The sequence below is a fragment of the Heptranchias perlo genome, chromosome 5, assembly GCF_035084215.1.
Source record: "Heptranchias perlo isolate sHepPer1 chromosome 5, sHepPer1.hap1, whole genome shotgun sequence".
Classification (NCBI taxonomy): domain Eukaryota; kingdom Metazoa; phylum Chordata; class Chondrichthyes; order Hexanchiformes; family Hexanchidae; genus Heptranchias; species Heptranchias perlo.
Window position 1 is genome coordinate 63,343,871 of NC_090329.1, and position 21,701 is coordinate 63,365,571.

At 46.8% G+C, this 21,701-nt stretch overlaps 1 protein-coding gene and 1 pseudogene across 2 annotated transcripts in view; one reads left to right on the plus strand and one right to left on the minus strand.

Annotated features, from left to right (window-relative positions):
- LOC137321806 (chloride intracellular channel protein 5-like) overlaps positions 1-21,701 on the minus strand; it is a 164,935-nt gene that overhangs the window by 16,653 nt on the left and 126,581 nt on the right. The gene's annotated exons all lie outside the window — the stretch shown is intronic.
- LOC137321545 (BMP and activin membrane-bound inhibitor homolog pseudogene) lies at positions 18,782-21,695 on the plus strand (annotated as a pseudogene).

Genomic DNA, 21,701 nt, shown 5'->3' on the forward strand with positions numbered 1-21,701 from the left:
CTATGGGCTCGATTTTAGGAGCGTGTTTCCAGCGGGTTACCAGCGGGGTGGCCCCGAAAATCCCGATCTCCGGTCACGTGACCGGATCGCGACGAAATCCCGGCCACTTCCGGGTACCGCGCTGACGTGCGGGGCTGCGCGCGCAAGCCCCGCTGGTGGGAATCCCGCAGGCAATTAAAGCCAGCGGGGTTCCACTTGAGAGTACTTAACTTGCTCGTTGTGGTCAGTTAATGAGCTGAAGCAGCTGTCAAAAGAGGAAGTGTGGGATTTTAGGTTCAAGGCAGTGAGTTTCCCACACTGGGGGAAACAGTCTCCCTCCAACCAGGCGTGTTGCAGCCAGCAGCCTGTGGCAGGTGCCAAGGTGCGCTCCACGGGGGAGAGCCCTCACCCACGCAGGAGGCCACCGCGTCACATAGGGCAACCCCTGCCCTCCACCACCCCCCGCCAAGCCAGAGGACAGACCGACACGAAACCGAAGCCCCAGTCCGAGGAACCACACACCACCCTGCACAACCCCTCAGACCAACACCTGCCAGTTGGGTGATGTGTGGACACCCTCGGAGGACGAAGAGCATGACCAGCACCAGCAGCCTCGCAGTCCACGCCGTCCGCCGCAGAGACGTGGATCCCCCCAACACGGTGTTGTTGCACGCCCACCTGCACAGCAGGAGGGAGGGCTACCGCAGAGAGAGACGCGTCGCAGAGGGCACTACCCTCGCCACAGGGTCCACAGACCGAGGCGCAGCTCCCCGGACCTCTCCGAGCAGCAGTGCACAGGGAGGCGCAGATTCGCTCGACATGTAGTCGTGGAGATCTGCAGCCTCTTTCATGCCGAGCTGCTCCTGGCTGGCCCCAGCACCAACTGCTTACCTGTCGCTGGCAAAGTCACCACTGCCCTCCACAACTTCTCCTCCGCATCCTTCCAGGGTGCAGCCGGCTACACCGCCGATGTCTCTCAGTCGTCTGTGCGGACGAGCCCTGCAAATACACCTGCACCTACTCTGCAGTAACACGATGGGTGGCATCAGTGGTGGGTCCTCATAGTGATACCCAGGAGCGGGCATTATTGGACACAACGGACAGGATTCGCGGAGACATGGCAGTGGTGGTGTCAATATAATGTGTGCTGTTTGTTGCTCTGAAATTCAATATGGGTAACACCCATGGCAAACCCTCAGACACCCTTGTGCACCCGCTTCATGCTGACGAGACGTTTGCCTTACGCTGCCTACTGCACATATGTGATGCATGCCCTGTGGCTGCAGCACAGGTGGTGGCAGGTTGAGTGAGGCTGGCCGTGAGGGAGATGCACGGGAGGGTGAGTATGGGATGGAGCAATGTGATTGTATGAGGATTGGGTTGCGTGTTAGTGGCAGGATGAGTACTGGCGAGGTGAGTAGGTGGAGGTAAGATGAGGATGGGGTGTGAGTGGGTATGAAGGGTGATGTGACAGAATAGTGTTGGCGGTCCTGAAGGAGATGTGGGGTGGGGGCAGTGTTGTGGCAGACGGAGTGTAGGGGAAAGACTTCGTGTTCTCACTGCGGCTGACCTACTGCGGTCATTGCAGCGCCTCCTGCACTGTATGCAGGTGGGCGATATGTTGGTGGCGCAGGTGACCCCCTCTGCCACCTCGAGCCAGGCCTTCTTGGTGGCAGAGGCAGGCCGCTTCCTCCTGCCCGCCGGGGGGAAGATCTGTGTCCTCCCCCTCCTCCTCACCCCATCTGATGATAGCTGGGGTGAGGCATCATTAAACTGGGAGCAGCCTTCCCCCTGGGCTGCTCCATGCTGCAATTTGTCCCATTGGTTGCAGCATCTGTCAGTGGAGGACTGCCCCTTTAACTAGAGAGCCTCCAGCTGACAGATCGTACTGCGCATGCGCAGCCCGACCGACGCGCAGGCCAGCGCCGTGGACCCCGGAGGAGCAGGTAATTGATTCCTATTAGTGTGTTGCCTGCTACGATCGCGTGGCAACCCACTAATTTCGCCGTCCGCGTTTTCGACGCTCCCGGAGGACCACCCGCTGGGAACCCGCAGGCCTGCTAAATTCGAGCCCTATGACTCTATGACCTTTCAGAAGTGAGATTAGAAAACATTTCAACACACAAAGGGTGGTAGAAGTTTGGAACTCTCTTCCGCAAACGGCAATTCATACTAGCTCAATTGCTAAATTTAAATCTGAGATAGATAGCTTTTTGGCAACTGAAGGTATTAAGGGATATGGGCCATAGGCAGGTATATGGAGTTAGATCACAGATCAGCTATGATCTTATCAAATGGCGGAGCAGGCAAGAGGGGCTGAATGGCCTACTCCTGTTCCTGTATTCCTATGTTATGCCAGATGACAGCTTGAACAGCAATCTGAATGTACAATATCTATTCTCATTGAACAGTAATTATTTACAGGCAGCCAGTGTTCTAATATTGCAGTTTTCTCCAATAGCACGAGGGGGCGCTGTAGGACTATTATTGTTGTGTTGAATCACTAAAATTAAATTTCTACCCCATTAAATCTCACTTAAAATCTGTGGAAATAGAATGTAGACACTTGACTTGAACTAGAGAGTACTAAAGCAAATTAAAGAGCGGTTATCAGGATTTCAAAGCCAGAAATTTCTGTTTTAAACAAACTACCAATGCAGCAGCAGCAACATCTAACATGGCAGACTGGTCGCCAACACTGTACTGAAAGAAAAGATTAACACCATCTTGGGTACACGGGCTTCTCTTGCACTATTCTACTGCTTGAACTTTTAAAAGGCCACTGTATTGAAAACAGAGTAGCAAGTCACCACCTCATAATTACTCCCCTCCTCAGTGAGATAACAGTGGTCTTTTAATATTTAAGCTGTTTTTTTTCTCTTTTTAAAACCAATCGCATAAAGCTCATCCAGTTGGTTCAGAATCTAAGATGGTGATAGTGGAATATTCCACTGCTATTCCAATTGTTCCTAACTCACTATTGCAACATTCACATAAATGAAGGGAAAAAGAATCAAGGAGCCATGAAAAATGTGTAATTTGGTGGAGGGACAAAATGCTTCTTCCAAGTCTTCTACCCTGGACAGTGTCCTAGATCTGGGACTGCCATAATCCTAGTTTAAAAACAGACACAGAAACATAAACAGACTAACCCACTAATCTATAGCAGGGTCCACCTTTGTTACAATCTACTTTCAAAATGGCAATCGAGATTCTCTGAGATACAGACACCTAATCTGGTGAAATAATCTCATCAAAAATAATTTTTAAGAGGTATGCATTTAACATAATATTTTTCCATAGTGCATTACAGTTCTGCATGTAGGCACAATGGCCCACACCCAAGTTTCTGTACACTTTGGAAAGGAAAATCGAGCGGGGTGTATAAACGGATTGTTGGAGGCCAATCATCTCAGCCCCAGGACATTGCTGCAAGAGTTCCTCAGGGCAGTGTCCTAGGCCCAACCATCTTCAGCTGCTTCATCAATTACCTTCCCTCCATCATAAGGTCAGAAATGGGGATGTTTGCTGATGATTGCACGGTGTTCAGTTGCATTCGCAACCCCTCAGATAATGAAACAGTCCGTTCCCGCATGCAGCAAGACTTGGACAACATCCAGGCTTGGGCTGATAAGTGCCAGTCTATGACCATCTCCAACAAGAGAGAGTCCAACCACCTCCCTTTGACATTCAACGGCATTACCATCGCCAAATCCCCCACAATCAACATCTTGGGGGTCACCATTCACCAGAAACTTAACTGGACCAGCCACATAAATACTGTGGCTACAAGAGCAGGTCAGAGGCTGGGTATTCTGTGGCGAGTGACTCACCTCCTGACTCCTCAAAGCCGTTCTACCATCTACAAGTGTGATGGAATACTCTCCACTTGCCTGGATGAGTGCAGCTCAAACAACACTCAAGAAGCTCGACACCATCCAGGACAAAGCAGCCCACTTGATTGGCACCCTATCCACTACCATAAACATTCACTCCCTTCACCACCGGCGCACTGTGGCTGCAGTGTGTACCATACACAGGATGCACTACAGCAACTCGCCAAGGCTTCTTCAACAGCACCTCCCAAACCCACGACCTCTACCACCTAGAAGGACAAGGGCAGCAGGCACATGGGAACAACACCACCTGCACGTTCCCCTCCAAGTCACACACCATCCCAACTCGGAAATATATCGCCGTTCCGTCATTGTCGCTGGGTCAAAATCCTGGAACTCCCTTCCTAACAGCACTGTGGGAGAACCTTCACCACACGGACTGCAGCGGTTCAACAAGGCGGCTCACCACCAAGGGCAATTAGGGATGGGCAATAAATGCTGGCCTTGCCAGTGACGCCCACATCCCATGAACGAATAAAAAAAAAACAGGCGGCCAATCCGCTACCTCCAGTTTTGTGCCAAAGTTGAATTTCACCTCCACTGGTGGAAATAGAGTTTGGCAATCTTCCATTTATTAATTCTTGGTGTGAGCAGTTGACATAATGAAGCCATCATGCTGTTTATTACCAGGTCTTTCACTGTTTCGGCATCCCATCGCATTACAACTATCTTTTTTTTATTTGTTCATGGGATGTGTACTAGAGTCTGTACTAAAGTAGCTGTGATCAGTGAACAATTTATTGACAGGTGTGCGAGCCAATGCAACCCTGATTCGTGCAATGGTTCCACACCTCTGACCTGACCTGGAAGTGCTCGATATTGAAACTGGTTGACAAAGTGTTTAATTCCCTAAAACTGATATCCTTCACCTTGATATGCACACAAGCACACAAAACAATTACCATTATTGATAATTAATTTTTGGTGCTGCAATATCATCCCCATACCTTCCAAAAATGTTCCTAACATGTGGCCAGCAGTAACACCTCTGATGATAGTTATGTGATAAAATGAAATTATATTATTTGTTACAATGATTTATGCTTCATCGAATATCCTTCAAACCCTGGGTGGCAACTGAAGAGGGAAACACAACTTCCATATTCTATTGGGTGGCAAATTAGTGGCAAGCAATGTGACGCTTATTTATTCCAGAACTGGTATTTCCTCAGCGCTGTTCTCGCTCTGCCACTGTAAATTCGCCAAGGGAACCACTGGAGGTTGTTCAAAAAACAGACCCAAGCAACGTTAAGATTATTTTTCGGTGGGGCCAGGAGGAGCAGGAGAGCCCCTCCCTCCTAGGCCCACAAAAAACTCTGGGCCGCTGCCAGCCTGTCCGAGGCTCCCCCACCCACCCCCAGGCTATGACATCCGGCCAGCTCAGAGTGGGAGCCGACCAATTTCCCACCTTCTCAGAGCCGACAATACGCAGTGGGGCACCTGTTTGGTGCCCGCAGCTCACCGGCAGTATGTAAATGAGGCCCCGGGCCTCACAATGGCTCAGGCCTCACACCAGCAAGAATGGGTAGGTGGTGGGCGAGCTCCACCCATCGCCCGCCCATTCTCCACCGGTAGTTAAAATCGGCCCTTTGGTTTCAAAAAGAGGTTTTCAGTCCTCTTTGATTAATTGCTGCATCAAGATCATCTAACCCTTTTTATTAAACACCATGAGGTAGATTTCCCTGGTGCTGTGCCTTGTCATTCTGGATCATCTGGGTGCAGCCAATACAGGAAAATCAAGCAGACTATCTGATGGGCATGCGTTCACTCCCACCCAATTTTCGTGTAATCACTGCCCATGTAATCCAGTGCGCCAGGCACAGCACCAAGAAGATGTATCCCTATTATTCTTATCCGCTATTGTAACATCTCAGCAATGTAATACAACAAACATCCCACATATGAGGCTATTGGGCAACTCGCAGCCGAAGAAGCTGGAAGTGGGTTATGGTCAATTTACAAATCCAGGCACTTATTGTATCACATTGTTAGCCTTACCATATTGAATTTCAAACATTTGTAGTATGTTTCTAACTGAAAAGATGGGCCTGATTTTAGCAGGCCTGCGGGTTTCCTGCGGGTTGGTTTTCGGGTGCGTGGCCTCCGCGCCCGTTGAAATTAGTGGGTTGCCCGCGCGATCGTAGCAGGCAACACACTAATAGGAATCACTTACCTGCTCCTCCGGGCTCCGCGCTGCTGGTCTGCGCGTCGGGCGGGCTGCGCATGCGCAGTACGATCTGTCAGCTGGAGGCTCTCTAGTTAAAGGGGCAGTCCTCCACTGACAGATGCTGCAACCAATGGAACAAATTACAGCATGGAGCAGCCCAGGGGGAAGGCTGCTCCTTGTTTAATGATGCCTCATCACAGGTATCATCAGATGGGGTGCGGAGGAGGGGGAGGACAGAGATCTTCCACCCGGCGGGTGGGAGGAAGCGGCCTGCCTCTGCCACCAAGAAGGCCTGGCTCGAGGTGGCAGAGGGGGTCACCTGCGCCACCAACATATCGCCCACCTGCATACAGTGCAGGAGGCGCCGCAATGACCGCAGTAGGTCAGCCACAGTGAGAACACGAAGTCTTTCCCCTGCACTCCGTCTGCCACAACACTGCCCCCACCCCACACCTCCTTCGGCACCGCCAACACTATTCTGTCACATCACCCTTCATACCCACTCAAACCCCATCCTCATCTTACCTCCACCTACTCACCTCGCCAGTACTCATCCTGCCACTAACACGCAACCCAATCCTCATACAATCTCATGGCTCTATCCCATACTCACCCTCTCATGCATCTCCCTCACGGCCAGCCTCACTCAACCTGCCACCACCTGTGCTGCAGCCACAGGGCATGCATCACATATGTGCAGTAGGCAGCGTAAGGCAAACGTGTCGTGAGCATGAAGGGGGTGCACAAGGGTGTCGGAGGGTTTGCCATGGGTGTTACCTATATTGAATTTCAGAGCAACAAACATCACACATTATATTGGCACCACCACTGCCATGTCTCCGCGAATCCTGTCTGTTGTGTCCAATAATGCCTGCTCCTGGATACCACTATGAGGACCCACCACTGATGCCACCCATCGTGTTACTGCAGAGTAGGTGCAGGTGTATTTGCAGGGCTCTTCCGCGCAGACGACTGAGAGACATCGGCGGTGTAGCCGGCTGCACCCTGGAAGGATGCGGAGGAGAAGTTGTGGAGGGCAGTGGTGACTTTGACAGCGACAGGTAAGCAGTTGGTGCTGGGGCCAGCCAGGAGCAGCTCGGCATGAAAGAGCCTGCAGATCTCCACGACTACATGTCAAGCGAATCTGCGCCTCCGTGTGCACTGCTGCTCGGAGAGGTCCGGGGAGCTGCGCCTCGGTCTGTGGACCCTGTGGCGAGGGTAGTGCCCTCTGCGATGCGTCTCTCTCTGCGGTTGCCCTCCCTCCTGCTGTGCAGGTGGGCGTGCAACAACACCGTGTTGGGGGGCTCCACGTCTCTGCGGCGGACGGCGTGGACTGCGAGGCTGCTGGGGCTGGTCATGCTGTTCGTCCTCCGAGGGTGTCCACGCACCACCCATCTGGCAGGTGTTGGTCTGAGGGGTTGTGCAGAGTAGGTGGGTGGTTCCTCGGACTGGGGCTTCGGTTTCGTGTCGGTCTGTCCTCTGGCTTGGCGGGGGGTGGTGGGGGGCAGGGGTTGCCCTATGTGACGCGGTGGCCTCCTGCGTGGGTGAGGGCTCTCCCCCGTGGAGTGCACCTTGGCACCTGCCACAGGCTGCTGGCTGCAACACGCCTGGTTGGAGGGAGACTGTTTCCCCCAGTGTGTGAAACACTCTGCGATGAAGGTGAAATCCCACACTTCCTGTTTTGACAGCTGATTCAGCTCATTAAATGACCTCAACAAGCAAGGTAAGTACTCTCAAGTGGAACCCCGCTGGCTTTAATTGCCTGCGGGATTCGCACCAGCGGGGGCCACGCACGCAGCCCCGCACGTCATCGGGGAACCCGGAAGTGGTCGGGATCGCAGCGCGATCCGGTCACGTGACCGGATATCGGGATTTTCGGGGCCCCCCCCCGCTGGAAACCCGCAGGAAACCCGACGCTAAAATCGAGCCCGATGTATTGAAATGTTACTCCTGCTTTTATAGTCTTCCCCCAATTAGTTACCTTGTGACTGTGATACCATACTTTTCTTTCAACTGGTATTTTACCACACAAAAAATGCCTGATGATGGCAGATTTCAATCAATTTGATGAACATGGAAATCCAATACATGATTCAGATAAGTCTGCAGTACTCCAGATATTATTGATGACTGACCAGCTAGTCTCAATCCTTGATGGACCTGTAGGGGTACGAACTTGACTGGAGGTGGGAATTCTACCCCATCAGCATCAAATAATACGATAAGCCATTATAAGGGCGATCCTAGATGAACAAGCAGTGGGAAGCTTAGCAGCGCTTTGTGGCTGTAGGTAGTTAAACTCCGGTGATACTGCTGCTCACACTTGGGCTCTCATCAAGCAGTGCCTAAATTTTGAGAGCTATAAGGAGAGAGGATGCAATCTATATCAGGCAAACAGGAACTCTTTATGTGGCCATCTGTTGTACAGTTTGGAGACTCTTAAACAAAGTTATGGATTTCTACACGTCAGAAACTCAGCTAACATAAAAAAAAAATCACAAACTAACAGGACGAATCAATTTTAGGTTTTAGTGTCACACTCACGGGCATTGAATTGCCTACGCATGCTCCCAAGAATATTCTGGCAGCTTTGAAATCTTTGCCCGAGTTGCTTAGGAACAGATGTGAGAATCCTGTGCCAATGTACAGTTTGTTGTTTGAAGTTCCACTGACTTCCTTTCTAGCGGAACTGTTGTTGCAGGTCAATGACAATTAAACTTTAATTGGTTCAAGTACAGTACAGAGAGTTCTCGAGGCAGTTGCTGCACACAAGACTACAATTATGAACTGATGCTCTGTCCTTTCATTAACAAGAAGCTGTGAAAGATCTGTTACCGGAGAAGCTCAGTGCATTTATTTATGTGAGGACATGAAAACTTATAAATTAATAAACTTGTGATCTTAATTCTAACAAACAAAATGAAACAAAGAGGACATTATATCTACAGCTGTCCCAGTGACTGCATGCAAAAAGGAGGGGGGGGGTCGCAATATTGGTTAAAGAAACAATTACAGCTGTGAGGAGGGATGATATATTAGAAGGATCATCAAATGAGGCCATATGGGTTGAACTGAAGAACAAAAATGGGGCAATCACACTTCTGGGAGTGTACTATAGACCACCGAACAGTCAGAGAGAGATAGAATAGCAAATATGTTGGCAAATTTCTGAGAAGTGTAAAAACAATAGGGCAGTAATAGTAGGGGATTTCAACTACCTTAATATTAACTGGGATACAATCAGTGTAAAAGGTATAGAGGGTGCAGGATTCTTAACATGCATTCAGGAGAACTTTTTTAGCCAGTACGTAGCAAGCCCAACAAGAGAGGGGGCAATTCTGGACTTAGTTTTAGGGAATGAAGCTGGGCAGGTGGAAACAATATCAGTGGGAGAGCATTTTGGTGGTGGTGATCATAATTCAATTAGATTTAGAGTGGTTATGGAAAAGGATAAAGATAGATAAGGAGTAAAAGTTCTCAATTGATGAAAAGACAATTTTACTAAGCTGAGATGTGATTTAGCAAAAGTGGACTGGAAACAGCTACTTGAAGGTAAATCAGTGTCAGAGCAGTGGGAGGCATTGAAGGGGGAGATTCAAGGGGTTGAGGGTAAACATGTTCCCAAAAAGAAAAAGGGAGGGAGTCCCAAATCTAGAGTCCACTGGATGACAAGGAGCATACAGGGTAGGATAAGGCAAAAAAGGGAAGCTTATGTCAGATACCGAGAGCTCAATACTGCAGAAAGCCTATAGAAGTATAGAAAGTGCAGGTGTGAAATTGAAAAGATTAGGAAAGCAAAGAGAGGGCATGAAAAAATATTGGCAAGTAAAATCAAGGAAAACCCAAAGATATTTTATAAATACATAAAGAGCAAGAGGATAACTAAGGAAAGATTATGGCCTATAAGAGACCAAAAAGGTAAACTGTGTGCGGAGACAGAAGACGTGGGTATGGTTCTTTGCGTTTGTCTTCACAGAAGAGAGGGACCATACAGTCACTCTAGTTAAGGAAGAGGAGTGTGAAATATTGGATGGGATAAACATAGTGACAGAGGAATTATTAAGGGGTTTAACATCTTTGAAAATAGATAAATCGCCAGGCCTGGATGAAATGTACCAGGCTGTTAAGAGAAGCAAGGGAGGAAATAGCGGAGGCTCTGACCATCATTTTCCAATCCTCTCTGGCTGCAGGTGTGGTGCTGGAGGACTGGAGGGCTGCTAACATTGTACCATTGTTTAAAAAGAAAGAAAGTGATTGGCCTGTAATTACTCAGTCTGTCAGCCTGACCTCGGTGGTGGGCAAATTATTGGAAAAATTCTGAGGGGGACAGTATTAATCGTCATTTAGAAAGGCATGGATTAATAAAGGACAGTTGGCATGGATTTGTTAAGGGAAGGTCGTGTCTGACTAAGCTGAATGAATTTTTAGAGGTAACAGGGAGTGTCGATGAGGGTAGTGCGTTTAATGTAGTCTACTAGTCTACATGGATTTTAGCAAGGCTTTTGACAAGGTCCCACATGGCAGACTAGTCTGGAAAGTAAAAGCCCATGGAATCCAAGGGAAAGTGGCTAGTTGGATCCAAAATTGGCTCAGTGGCAGTAAGCAAAGGGTAATGGTCAACAGGCATTTTTGTGACTGGAAGGCTGTCTCCAGTGGGGTTCCGCAGGGTTCAGTACTAGGTCCATTGCTTTTTGTGGTACATATCAATGATTTAGACTTAAATGTAGGGGGCACGATTAAGAAGTTTGCAAATGATACAAAAGTTGGCTGTGTGGTTGATAGACTGCAGGAAGATATCAATGGACTGATCAGATGGACAGAAAAGTGGCAAATGGAATTCAAACTGAAGAAGTGTGAGGTAATGCATTTGGGGAGAGCAAACAAGGCAAGGGAATACACAATAAATGGAAGGATACTGAGAAGGGTAGAGGAACAAAGGAACCTTGGAGTGCATGTCCACAGATCCCTGAAGGTAGCAGGACAGGTAGATAAGGTGGTTAAAAAGACATACAGGATACTTTCCTTTATTAGCCAAGGCATAGAATATAAGGGCAGGGAGTTTATGCTAGAATTGTATAAAACACTAGTTAGGCCACAGCTAGAATACTGTGTACAGTTCTGGTCACCACATTACAGGAAAGATGTGATTGCACTAGAGAGGGTACAGAGGAGATATACGAGGATGCTGCCAGGACTAGAGAATTTTAGCTATGAGGAAAGATTGGATAGGCTGGTGTTGTTTCCTTTGGATCAGAGGAGGCTGAGGGGTGATTTAATTGAGGTACATAAAATTATGAGGCGCCAATAGAGTGGTTAGGAGGGACCTATTTCCCTTAGCAGAGAGGTCAAAAACCAGGGGGCATTGATTTTAAGTAACTGGTAGAAGGATTCGAGGGGAGTTGAGGAGAAATGTTTTCACCCAGAGGGTGGGAATCTGGAACTCACTGCCTGAAAGGGTGATAGAGGCAGAAACGCTCATAACATTTAAAAAGCACTTGGTTATACACTTGAAGTGCCACAACCTACAAGGCTACGGACCAACAGCTGGAAAGTGAGATTAGGCTGGATGGCTCTTTTTCGGCTGGCACAGACATGATGGGCCGAATGGCCTCTTTCTGTGCCATAAATTTCTATGATTCTATGCAATGTAATGTAAATTATATAATTTTTTAACATAGTTTAATTATTTATTGAGAAACTTTATAAGACTTTAAAATACAGCAATACTCAAGTTCCTTACATTAAAACTTATTTTACATATCCTCCATTTTACAATACAGTACAGAACTTGTAAAAATTATTAAAGCCTCTATCTCCTCATTGTATTATATTACAGCACGGAAGCTGCAAGAGAATTCAGGCCTCTATGTCCTCATCTTCCATTCCTAACAATCCTGTCCTGCGCTTATAGAATAGATTCAGAGCTCATTGTCTAAACTCCCCACTTCAATGCAACACCGTTGTGAAAGAGGGTTCAGGCATCAATGTCCTCAGACATCATATCATACTATAATACTATATCTGCAAGAGGATTTCAGAGCGTCTGTCCTAATCTCCCATTTTAAAATGCAATCTCATGCCTGCAAAGTTGATTCCAGACTTCCTTTCACCACTTCTCATCCCCAGAATATGGGGTAGATTTTCATGTTGCCGCCCAGCATATAAGTAACATTACAGATCGGCAAATGGAAATTAAAATTGGGCAGTTTCTATAACGGGTGGCTAATCCACAATGCCAGTTTTACACTGAGATAAGATAAAAACCTACCCTTATCTCCGCCCCTGCCTCAGCTCATCTGCTGCTGAAACCCTCATCCATGTCTTTGTCACCTCTAGACTTGACTATTCCAATGCCTGGCCTCACATCTTCCACCCTCCATAAACTTGAGCACATCCAAAACTCTGCTGCCTGTATCCTAACTCGCACCAAGTCCCGTTCACCCATCGCCCCTGTGTTCGCTGACCTATGTTGGCTCCCGGTCCGGGAACGCCTCAATTTTAAAATTCTCATCCTGGTTTTCAAATCCCTCCATGGCCTCGCCCCTCCCTATCTCTGTGACCTGCTCCAGTTCTACAACCCTCCAAGATCTCTGCGCTTCTCCAAATACCCAATTTTAATCGCTTCACCATTGGTGGCCGTGCCTTCAGCTGCCTTGGCCCTAAGCTCTGGAATTCCCTCCCTTAACCTTTCCGCCTCACAACCTCTCTCTCCTTCTTTAAGACGTTTCTTAAAACCTACCTCGTGACCACCTGTCCTAACATCTCCTTATGTGGCTCAGTGTCAAATTTTGTTTGATAATCGGTCCTGTGAAGCACCTTGGGACGTTTTGCTATGTTAAAGGTGCTATATAAATGCAAGTTATTGTTGTTGTATATGTCTCCTAAAATTTTAAAAAAAACAGGTAGTTTTGTAATGCTATTAGAAAGTTATCCCTAGAAGGGTCAATAAATCTGGATTTTAAAGCCTGGAATGCAGTGAGACTTTGGATAGGTTGCACACTCAGCCCTGCACTAAACGTAACAAGGAGGATGCAATTACTGAGCTTGAGGAGATAGGACCCAGTAAGTCACAGAGTACAGGTTAAGGAGGAGCACTGCTGGCTCTGTTTGCTGACCTGCAGTCTTTGGAGGCAGTTCCCCATGGTCATTGCCAAGTAAGTGTGCCAGGACCTGCAGATATGGTTGGTGATATCATAGGAACAGGAGTAGGCCATTCAGCCCCTCGAGCCCGTTCTGCCATTCAATTAGATCATGGCTGATCTACATCTTAACTCCATCTATCCGCCTTGGTTCCGTAACCATTAACACCCTTGCTTAAGAAAAATCTATCAATCTCAGTTTTTAAATTTTCAATTGATCAACCCTCAACATCTTTTTGGGGGAGAGAATTCCAGATTTTCACAACCCTTTGTGTGAAGAAGTGCTTTCTGACATCATCCCTGAACGGCCTAGCTCTAATTTTAAGGTTATGCTCCCTTGTTCTGGACTCTCCCATCAGAGGAAATAGTTTCTCTCTATCTACCCTATCAAATCCTTTAATCATCTTAAACACCTGAACTAGATCATCCCTTAATCTTCTATATTCAAGGGAATACAAGCCTAGTCTCTGTAACCTGATCTCATAATTTAACCCCTTTAGCCCTGATATATCATTCTGGTGAATCTGCGCTGCACCCTCTCCGAGGCCAATATATCCTTCCTGAGGTGCAGTACCCAGAACTGAATGCATTACTCCAGATGGGGTCTAACCAGAGCTCTGTACAGCTGTAAAGTAACTTCCACCCCTTTAGTACCTGTCCACTAGCTTTCCAATTCTGGGCACCACACTTTAGGAAGGATGTGAAGGCCTTAGAGAGGTTGCAGAAAAGATTTATTAGAATGGTTTCAGGGACAATGGACTTCAGTTACATGAATAGACTGGAGAAGCTGGGGTTGTTCTCCTTTGGGCAGAGAAGGTTAAGAGGAGATTTGGCAGAAGTATTCAAAATCATGAAGGGTTTAGATAAAGTAAATAAAGAGAAACTGTTCCCATTGACAGAAGGGTCGAGAATCAGAGGACACAGATTTAAGATGATTGGCAAAAGAACCAAAGGAGACATGAGGAAAAACTTTTTTTTTAAAACGCAGCAAGTAGTTATGATCTGGAATGCGCTGCATGAAAGGGTGGTGGAAGTAGATTCAATCGTGGCTTTCAAAAAGGAATTGGATAAATACTTGAAGGGAAAAATTTGCAGGGCTACAGGGAACGAGCAGGAGAATGGGGCTAACTGGATTGCTGTTCCAGGGAGCCAGCATGGGCTCGATGGGCCAAATGGCGGCCTCCTGTGCTGTAACCATTCTATGATTCTATTAGCGATTTCTGTACTTGGACCCTTAAATCTCTGCTCCTCCACAGTTTCTAGCTTTTCACCATTTAGAAAATACTCTGATCTATCTTTCTTAGGTCCAAAGTGGATGACCTCACACTTTCCCACATTGAACTCTATCTTCTCAGTTTTGTCCACTCACTTAATTTATCAATGTCCCTTTGCAACTTTCTGCTCCAAGCTACACTATTTACTGTGCCAACTAACTTGGTGTTGTCAGCAAACTTAGATATATGTCTCTCTATTCCTTCATCAAAGTCATTTATAAATATCGTAAAAAGCTGAGGCCCCAGTACAGATCCCTGGGGGACACCACTAGTCACATCCTGCCAATTTGAGTACCTGCCCATTATCCCTACTCTGTCTCTTACCTCCTAACCAATTCCCTAACCAAGCCAATACATTGCTTCCAATTCCATACGCTCTTGTTAACAGTCTCTTAGCATAGCGGGTGCAGCCAATTTAGCTGTGGTACCTTCGGAATTCCCGGTCATGTCATATTGCATCTTGTAACAGTTAAAGTATACAATTCTGTAATTGGGATGACTTCTAGCATTGCCTTGCAGTGAGGTAACAGTAACTTGCCAAAGGACATGCAGCTGGTATAGCTTCCCGTTAGATGCCATGGCAAACCCATACTTGGTTAAGGATTGTCCGGCTCAGCTAAATTCTTAGAAAATGTTTCTGTACAGTAAGTTACATAGATATTAAACTCAGAAATAGGCCATTTGGCCCAACCAGTCTGTGTTGGTGTTTATCCTCCACACAGGCAGTTGTCCTGATCTCATGTATCTGCCCTATTCCCATATTCATTTATCCCCCTTTCCTGCAACCCCCAACTAACCTTGTGCAAAAAGATTTCACCTGCTCTCTGTCCTAAATCTCTTACATTTAATCTTGTATCTATGTCCTCCTCATTCTAAACGCCTCAATCACTGAGAGAATCTGTTTATATCCTGTCCCACCCCTTCATAATTTTAAACTCCTCTATCAAATCACTTTGTAATGTCCTCTGTTCTAACAAAAACTCCCCCAATTTTTCAAGGCTTTCTTTCTATTTGTATTTCCTTATACCAGGAAGCATCCTAGTGAATCTGTGCTGTACCCTCTCTATTGCCTCATCATCCTTCCTATAATGTGGAGCCTAAAACGGCATACAGTACTCCAACTGTGGTTTAGCTAAAGTTTTATATGGATTCACCAATATGTCTGGACTTTTATATTCTATACCTTTTGCTATAAAAACAGAATTCCAATTGCCTCTTTAATGGGCTTATCCATTTGAGGTTTTGCTATTAATGTCTTATGAACCTGAATCCCCCAAAGCTCCCTGCTCTTCCACATCACCCAACCTTCCACTATTCAAAGTATAATTTTTACTTTTGTTTTTAAACCAGAATGTACTACCTCACATTTACTGACATTCAATTCCATCCAGTAACATTTTGCCCATTCTCCCCTTGCTGCTTCCTTTGGTCTTCAGAATTATTTACTATGCCTCCCATTTTAGTATCATCTGCACATTTGGACATGACTCCCTCTTCATTGTACATAGTGAACTGAAGCGGTCCCAGAACAAAATCCTGTGGGATACCACTACTCACTTCCAACCGCTCTGAGAAACTGCTTTTAACTCCTACTCTCTGTTTCCTCCCTGCTAACCAGTTTTAATTCCAATTTGCTGCACTCCACCTAATCCATATCCCTTAATCTTCCCCTATCGTCTCCTGTGAAGTACCGTCTCAAAGGCATTCTGAAAGTCCATGTACACTACATCAAATGCATTTCCCTCATTCACCTCCTCAAAGAAGTCTTGGTTATATTAGTGACAATGATGCTGTTGTTTCTCTCATTATATAAACATTTCCTCCATGGCAAAATACATGAAACAGTAGCTGACATTTTTCCTTAAATCTGAAAATTAGCTGAAAAGAATACTCCAAACATTACAGGAAAAAAACTTTGCAATTCCTTCCTTCAGTCCTTTTAACCAAGTGCTTCTCTTAACACCAGATTATAATGGACAGGAGTAACACTGGATGGGACTTCCCACCCAAAGATCAGAAACTTCAAGGGATCTGATTGTGGCCTTCACCAACGTTAGGCGCCCACTAAAAAAAGAGTAGGAATGAATCGAATGGATATAAAGTCTCCCTAGAAACACCGGGCCCAGATTAAGTGGGAGTGCTAGGCATCCAACTGCCCAGGTCCCCATTTGCCTGAATCCTGCTGGGAGTAGTGATACCAGTGGGTGGGACATTCACTAATTTTTCTCAAAGCATTCAATCATTCATCTCGCTCTGTACATGTCCATAAAACCCTCAATACAATTTCTCAGTGGATATTTATCCAGATCGTTTTTTTTTATAAAGGTGTTCATCTATACAGCGTTAACTACTTTAGCTAGAAGCCTATTTTCCATTACCATTATTTGGTGGGAAAAGTTCCTTCAAGTGTTGGTTGAAGTTTGCTGATTTTACATTCATGTCCTCCAGATCTGCACTCACAGTCAAAGTGCTGTTTGTACCTACATCTTGGTAACTGTGCCATATCTCCTCTCATCCTTTGTTCTAAGGAGAACAAGTTCAGCTCTGTAAATCTCTCCTCATAACTCAGAGCACAAGTCCTATCATCATCCTCATCTCTCTTCTCTGAACAATCTCCAAATATCAAGGTTCTTTTGAAGGTAGAGTGCCCAAAATTATACACAGTTTTCTAAATGTGACCTCATCAGTGATCTATAAAAGATTTCTGCCAACATTGTTCTAAAACCAAATCCACAAAATGCACGAGAACAGCGAAAAAGTGGCTTTCCCTCGGATTCTTAAAAATTTAGAATGAGGAAATACATGCCTGTCTGCCTTTCTCTCTGTTGGTTTGTGTCTTTCTCTTTCTCTCTTTCTCTCTCTCTCTCTTTCCCCACCCCCACCTTGGTCTCATAGGTTTTAGAAATTAGAACTGTATCTCACAAGTGTAAGCGATTAGCATTTATCTTTTCGGTCAACAAAACACAGGTGAGATCATTAGTTGGCTTGGAAATTCAACTTTTCTTTTTGAAAATTGCATTAATAAATACTAAAACACTCCCCCTCACCCTCTTTCTCTCTCCTGAGCTTAATACACATAGACGGCAAGATCTTTATTAGGAACATAGGAACAGAAGTAACCATTCAACAGCCTGACATAGCCATACTCACAGAATCATACCCTTCAGCTGTCTGTCCCACCGCCAGGACACACCCACCAGAGGTGGCGGTACAGTGATATACAGTCAGGAGGGAGTGGCCCTGGGAGTCCTCAACATTGACTCCGGACCCCATGAAATCTCATGGCATCAGGTCAAACATGGGCAAGGAAACCTCCTGCTGATTACCACCTACCGCCCTCCCTGAGCTGATGAATCAGTCCTCCTCCATGTTGAGCACCACGTGGAGGAAGCACTGAGGGTATAGCAAGGGCACAGAATGTACTCTGGGTGGGGGACTTCAATGTCCACCACTAAGAGTGGCTCGGTAGCACCACTACTGACCGAGCTGGCCAAGTCCTGAAGGACATAGCTGCCAGACTGGGCCTGCAGCATCTGGTGAGCGAACCAATACGAGGGAAAAACCTACTTGACCTCGTCCTCACCAACCTACCTGTCGCAAATGCATCTGTCCATGACAGTATTGGTAGGAATGACCACCGCACAGTCCTTGTGCAGACGAAGTCCCATCCTCACACTGAGGACACCATCAAATGTGTTGTGTGGCACTATCACCGTGTTAAATGGGATAGATTCAGAACAGATATAGCAGCTCAAATCAGGGCATCCATGAGGCGCTGTGGGCCATCAGCAGCAGCAGAATTCTATTCCAGCATAATATGTAACTTCATGGCCCAGCATATTCCTCACTTTACCATTACCAACAAGCCAGGGGGTCAACCCTAGTTCAATGAGGAATGTAGAGGAACATGCCAGGAGCAGCACCAGGCGTACCCAAAAAAGAGGTGCCAACCTGGTGAAGCTACAACACAGGACTACACACATGCTAAACAGCGGAAGCAACATGCTATAGACAGAGCTAAGCGATTCCACAACTAATGGATCAGATCAAAGCTGTGCAGTCCTGCCACATCCAGTTGTGAATGGTGGTGGACAATTAAACAACTAACAGGAAGAGGAGGCTCCATGAACATCCCCATCCTCAATGATGGCAGAGTCCAGCACATGAGTGCAAAAGATAATGGCTGAAGCGTTTGCAACCATCTTCAGCCAGATGTGCCGAGTGGATGATCCATCTCAGCCTCCTCCCGATATACCCACCATCACAAAAACCAGTCTTCAGCCAATTCGATTCACTCCAAGTGATATCAAGAAATGGCTGAGCGCAATGAATACAGCAAAGGCTATGGACCCCGACAACATCCTGGCTGTAGTGCTGAAGACTTGTGCTACAGAATTAACCGCCTCTAGCCAAGCTGTTCCAGTACAGCTACAACACTGGCATCTACCCAACAATGTGGAAAATTGCCCAGGTATGTCCTGTCCACAAAAAGCAGGACAAATCCAATCCGGCCAATTACCGTCCCATCAGTCTACTCTCAATCATTGGCAAAATGATGGAAGGTGTCGTCGACAGTGCTATCAAGCGGCACTCACTCACCAACAACCTGCTCACCAATTCTCAGTTTGGATTCTGCCAGGACCATTCGGCTCCAGAACTCATTACAGCCTTGGTCCAAACAGGGACAAAAGAGCTGAATTCCAGAGGTGAAAGTGACTGCCCTTGACATCAAGGCAGCATTTAACCGAGTGTGGCACCAAGGAGCCTTAGTAAAATTGAAGTCAATGGGAATCAGGGGAAAACTCTCCAGTGGCTGGAGTCATACCTAGCAAGGAAGGTAGTGGTGGTTGTTGGAGGCCAATCATCTCAACCCCAGGACATTACTGCAGGAGTTCCTCAGGGCAGTGTCCTAGGCCCAACCATCTTCAGCTGCTTCATCAATGACCTTCTCTCCATCATAAGGTCAGAAATGGGGATGTTCGCTGATGATTGCACGGTGTTCACTTCCATTCGCAACCCCTCAGATAATGAAGCAGTCTGTGCCCGCATGCAGCAGGACCTGGACAACATCCAGGCTTGGGCTGATAAGTGGCAAGTAACATTCGCACCAGACAAGTGCCAGGCAATGACCATCTCCAACAAGAGAGAGTCTAACCAACTCCCCTTGACATTCAACAGCATTACCATCGCTGAATCCCCCACCATCAACATCCTGGGGGTCACCATTGACCAGAAACTTAACTGGACCAGCCACATAAATATTGTGGCTACAAGTGCAGATCAGAGACTGGGTATTGTGCGGCGAGTGACTCACCTCCTGACTCCCCAAAGCCTTTCTACCATCTACAAGGCACAAGTCAGGAGTGTGATGGAGTACTCTCCACTTGCCTGGATGAGTGCAGCTCCAACAACACTCAAGAAGCTCGACACTATCCAGGACAAAGCAGTCCGCTTGATTGGCACCCCGTCCACCACCCTAAACATTCACTCCCTTCACCACCGGCGTACAATGGCTGCAATGTGTACCATTTACAGGATGCACTGCAGCAACTCGCCAAGGCTTCTTCGACAGCACCTCCCAAACCCGCAACCTCTATCACCTAGAAGGACAAGGGCAGCAGGCACGTGGGAACAACACCACCTGCACGTTCCCCTCCAAGTCACACACCATCCTGACTTGGAAATATATCACCGTTCCTTCATTGTCGCTGGGTCAAAATCCTGGAACTCCCTTCCTAACAGCAATGTGGGAGAACCTTCACCACACGGGCTGCAGCAGTTCAAGAAGGTGGCTCACCACCAACTTCTCAAGGGCATTAAGGAATGGGCAATAAATGCTGGCCTTGCCAGCGATGCCCACATTCCATGAACAAATTTTAAAAAATACAGCCCATTGAGCCTGTTCCACCATTCAATGAGATTGTGGTTGATCTGTATCCTAACTCCATCCACCCGCCTTGGCTCCATATCCCTTAATATCCTTGGCTGGCAAAAACCTATTGATCTCAGATTTAAAATTATTGATTGAGCTCGCATTTACATTTCCATACTTCTACCACCCTTTGTGTGAAGAAGTGTTTCCTAACTTCTCTCCTGAATGACCTGGGTCTGATTTTATGTCCTAGACTCCCCCGCCAGCAGAAAATGTTTCTCTCCATCTACTCCATCAATTCCTTTCAAAATCCTAAAAACCTCAATCAAATCACCCCTTAACCTTCTATATTCCAGGGAATACAAGCCTAGTTTATGTAATCTCTCCTCATAATTTAACCCTTGGAGCCCTGGTAATATTCTGGTGACTCTGCGTTGCACTCCTTCCAAGGTCAATATATCCCTTCGAAGGTGCGGTGCCCATAACTGCACCCAGTATTCCAAGTGTAGTCTAACCAGGGCTTTGTTTAGCTGTAGCAAAACCTCCTCCTCTTCATATTCCAGCCCTCTAGTTATAAAGGCTAACATTCCATTAGCCTTTTTGATTATTTTTTGTACCTTTCTACTACATTTTAGTGATCTGTGTAAATGGACTCCTAAATCTCTTTGGACCTCCACAGTTCCTAGTTTTTCACTTAGATGCTATTGATGCACCCAACTGCGTGCCAATGGGTTATATGTGCAAATCAGAACCATCGGCATGTTTTTCAACAAACAAACTTTCCTTTAACTTAAGGGTACTTACTTCAAATTCAACAAACATCTGCCATGCGAAAAGATCCCAGAATTGCACAGGGACCTGGCCAATATTGAAATGTTGCCATGTGGATATGTGCAATTATAGAGGAATTCTAGACGTTCTTTCAGATTCTCGGAGTGAGACCTGTGATCAGGGAAACCGGTACCATCACGACTCCAGTAGCAAGAACCTGATCACCAAGGTCCAAGAACTCACCTCCTCCAAGGAGCTCTGGTTCAGAGCTGCAGTTATTGCCATGCCCATTGCTGGTGGCCTCATTTTGGTACTGCTGATCATACTGGCCCTGCGAACGTTTCGCAACGAGAACAAGAGATTTCAGGACCAGGGGCAGCTGACGCTGTCTCGTTTGCATTATCGTTTTCACGGGCCCCACTCCAAGAAGGGGCAGGTGGCTAATTTAGACTTGAGTGCATGGTGCCTGTGACTGGTCACAAGAACTGCTGCATGACCTGTGATAAGATCAGGCACTCCAACCTTGGTAACGACAAGCTTCTCTCTCTGGTTCACTGGGGGATGGACAGTGGACATGGAAAGCTGGAGTTTGTATGACCGAGT